Genomic DNA, 4580 nt, shown 5'->3' on the forward strand with positions numbered 1-4580 from the left:
GGTCCAAGTACAGTGTGAGTGTGTGCTTCTGGAGGAGTAGGAAGGGGGGACAATCGCGCTGGTTTGTTAACCTACGGTGTTCACCATGATCTTTAGGCTTTCACTAATAAAACTGAAGGGCTGCTCTCCGCCTCTATCATTTTTTATTCATTTCATGAGCTTATTTCATCAATTGTTTTGAAATATCAAAGAAAGTTCTACATATACATGAACAAAACTCTTTGCAGCATGTTTACTAAGAACACACACAAGCAGCCGACTCTGACATAACATTAGTTTGAGTCAATTTCAACCTGTAATTTCTCCGCTCACATTTAAACGAAAGCAGAGGGACTCGCCCGCAGACCACCCCCTAAAGTAATCAGGACAGAAGGGTTCGAAAGTGGACAAAAGAGATGGATTAAAATACCAGGTGTAAATGTGAATGTGTCTCTCTTGTCCACTTGTGATCCAATTGACCAAAATGCTTAATACCAGGTATAAACCACCTTATAGTATTTTTACAGATAGCAGTATTTTTGCAGATATTCCACTAACCCCTAACCTTATCCTTTACAGTCTAACTAATACTCTAATGGTGCGTTCACACCAGAGCATGTGAGCGGTGCGAAGCGGGAGCGGAGCGTTGAGCGGTGCGGTAATATTTCCATCAGAGCGCAGAGCGCATTTCCGAAAATTCCGCTCCGCTCGCTCAATACGCTCAGCACCGCTCGCTCATCCCAGAATGCCCTTTGGTAATTTGCTAGTTCGAGAATCTGTAAAAACGGCTAGCAATAAGTTATGGAGTTCAAATATTGTTTTAAGGAAGTCCCCAGCCTTATATATAAATGAAAGAAATGAAACTAAAGATGACGGAATAACTGTAGCATCGTCTGCATCTAGATGCAGTTTTAAAGATTAAAATAACTTTAATCCAACTGATCAACACAAATACAAATATATATTTGTAGGCCTACATAATATAACTGATTGCTTACCAGCATTAAAACCACTTAAAATAAAAACATTTATAGTTCTTTGTGTACAGCGGCCATTCCGTGGATGAAGCTGTAGCCAAAAACGCTGGTGCCTTTAGTATTAACTGACTGAACACTTGACTTACCTGGACATTTAGATATTAAATTGTTTCATCAACAGTATCTGCGTGGAACATTATAAACATTGATGATAATCTGCCGACTCGACTGATTCAGCACGTCCTCTATTTTACAGAGAGTCCGCTTAATTAACGGCTTTTCGTTCGGTCCGCGTGAGCTAAACATTTTTGTTCTGTAATTTGTTCTCGTATAGGCTATATTTCTACATATTTTCGACCATGTAACATCTGGGATAAAATGTAAGTTGTTATAGATAGCATTTAAGCTTGTTCTTGTTCTGAAATGATGAAATGTTTAGTCTGACTAAAATTATCTATCCAGATTAATTTAGCCAAAATAATGATTTATTCGTTATATAGATACATGTTAATTTATCTACTAATATACTATTGAAAATGCCATAAATAAATATTCTGTATTGCATTCGTTTTGTACATTTACAGGTTCATAAATACTGTCTAATTTTAATTTCTTTAAGACACTGTGTTCTGTTTTAACCGATGCAATGTAAATTCGCACTTAAAAACCTTCTTGTTAAGAAATTGTTCTTCATATATTTATATAATATTATAGTTTGTTAATCTTTTTCTCATAAGGGGAACGAATTGTTATAATATTTCGTAATTACTTATTAGATTTATTATAACTTAAAATTGTGAATTAGTAAAACATGTGGATGTTGGGAAACAAATTGTTAATTTGAATTATATCCGTATCAGTTAAACTAGGTCTAATAGCCAACACACAACTGTACATAACTGCGATTTATCAGCTAATACTTTAATTAAATGCAATTATCCAAGAACGTCAGTACAGAAAACAACTAGGCTTACTAAATATTTTTTTTATGTCGGAGTGGGATCTGAGCGGGAATTGGTTTATTTGCGAGCGTGAGCGAAAGTTAACGGAGCGCTTGCTTGGGCGGTGAGCGACTGAGTGGAGCGCTTGAACAGTAGAGCGGAATATTTAGCGGAGCGTCACACCGCTCTGCACCGCTCACATGCTCTGGTTCACACCAGAAGCATAAGAGGCGGTAAGCGTGAGTGATTTACATCTTAAGTTAATACAAAGACGCAAATAGGCATCCCGCGGCCCAATATTGAGCATTGACGCATGATCCGCGTGAGTTGAAAAATCTGAACTTTGGCGGATTGTTGTGCCACATCAACCAATCAGGAGCTTGCTCTAGCAGTGATGTGATTACAGGAAACGACCAGAGGCAGAAAAACAAAACAACAATGAAGGACAATGACCTTTACTATACGAGACATCTTCGTACTTTTACAGGGATTAAAAGGATCTTGTCTGAAAGAAAGTGAGTGAGGAGATTGAACAATCTGGTAAGTTTACTCAATTTGAGCTACGTAAGCCCCTCCCATGACGCGAATTTCATGTCTTAAATAACAAGAATTGAAGCGAGTAAACTCAAATGTTCAAGCGTCCAACTACGAGCAAATAGCACAGAGAGTTAGTCGTCAGGCTCGGCTGCAGGATGAAATGACTGAGGGGGCATGTGAAATTGTTAAGGGGGCTTAACTTTATACCATCAATGAATAATGCACACTGAGATCTCGCTTTGAAACACCAATTTTTTAAATGCAGCACTCCATAAAACACTCCATATGCAACTGCACAGGTAAACTGAAACTCACAAGCAAAATTTCAAATCTCTAGCCTGGTGGTCAGGACATGAATGCATCAAATCAGCTGATGCAAAGGTTTATTTAGCTCATATATCATAAATAAAAAGTAGCAGGGTAACTTTATACCATATTATATATTTCTTACTATGTGATTTCCATCTTATAGAGAGTATTCAACGGAAATATGGCAATAAATAACCGCACAACTTTAATATTTCTCAAAACTTTGACAAAAATCATTTTCAAAGGAACTACAGTTATTCAAAGATGCACGCATTATTCCGCATATGATTTAATATACAGGCTATTCAATGGCAATTAACGTCTCATTTGGCAATAAATATCCACATAACTTAACATAACAGCATCATGAAATTAATAATCAGACAAGGCAGCAGGATTGACATGTAAATTGTATTATTATTACTGGAAAAACAGTAATATTACTTAAATAAACTCTAAGGGAAATGCACCAAACACGTTGTTAACCGCAAGTCTAAATAGGCAAAAATAAGTAATAAAAGTTGAAAAAAAACATTATTATCTCTTAAAACTTTATATGACAAAAATTATATTTAAAGGAAATGTATTCTTACATTTATTAAAAGATGCACAAATTATTCCATATATTATTTCCTGTTTAAGAGTGCGATCGTCTGTGGCCTAGCTCTGTTATGTAATAGCTGATTGACAGATGCGCATTCCCATCTTTCAAACAGGTATTATAAGCTTTATAACGACAGAGTAAACTTTATAGTTACTTTCACTGTTTTTGTCTGATATAAATAAACCACGTCTGCACGTTTGAAAATAATATTTATTTATTATTTGCAAAATATAAAATCTTATATATAAAATATATCTTAAATAGATTTTTATTGCTGCTTCCACAGAAATCAGTGTGTATTTTACAAACTAAATGTAGGCTATTGTTTTACCAGTGCTTATGTGTATTTAAATGTCTGAAATCTAAAATAAACATTATGAGGTTGAAAACACTGCATTGTGTTGGTATATGATAGCGCTGAGCTCATCGGTCTGGCTCAGCGCCAACCAACGCGAAAGACGTTTGAATCTTACTGAACATTCTAAATCACATATGGGGATAAGGTTAAATTTTTATTTAACTCAAAAGGTTGAACATTTTATTTGTAATTATGAATACAAAAATAAAACAGAGGGGGCACAAATCAGATCTGAGGGGGCAATGCCCCCTTTTGCCCCCTCGTGGCGACGGGCCTGTTAGTCGTCATATGGTTGCAAATTAATAAGAGATAGTTGACATGTAGTTGCAAAGTTATGTATAGATAGTAATATGTCTAAAGTGGACTATCAAAATAAAATGTGACCAAAAATGCTTGCATCTAATTTGTTATTTTATGCAATATTTTATGTGTATTTTTTACTTGTGGTGTCACTCAGTTGCCAATGGTAGACCAGATTCTGACTTGTGTTTCACATAAGGAGCATTATTAGTCACTTATGGTTTCACTAGTGATAAAAACAAAAATCTATGGTTACAAAACTTCAACCATGGTTACAACAATTTTCCCATTGTTTTGCTTAGTATAACCATTGTTTTACAAAGTGACCCTGGACCAGTCATAAGGGTCAATTTTTGTGATACTGAGATTTATACATCATTTGCAAGTTGAATAAAAAAAGCTTTTCATTGATTTATTAATAGGACAATATTTATAAGATATAACAATTTGAAAATCTGCAATCTCAGGGTGCAAAAAATTGCCCTAAAAGTAGTCCAAATGAAGTCCTTAGCAACACACATTACTAATGATAAATACATTTTTCATATATTTACAGTAGGAAATTTATAAAATAA

Source organism: Misgurnus anguillicaudatus, chromosome 11 (genome assembly GCF_027580225.2).
Source record: "Misgurnus anguillicaudatus chromosome 11, ASM2758022v2, whole genome shotgun sequence".
NCBI classification, from domain to species: Eukaryota; Metazoa; Chordata; class Actinopteri; order Cypriniformes; family Cobitidae; genus Misgurnus; species Misgurnus anguillicaudatus.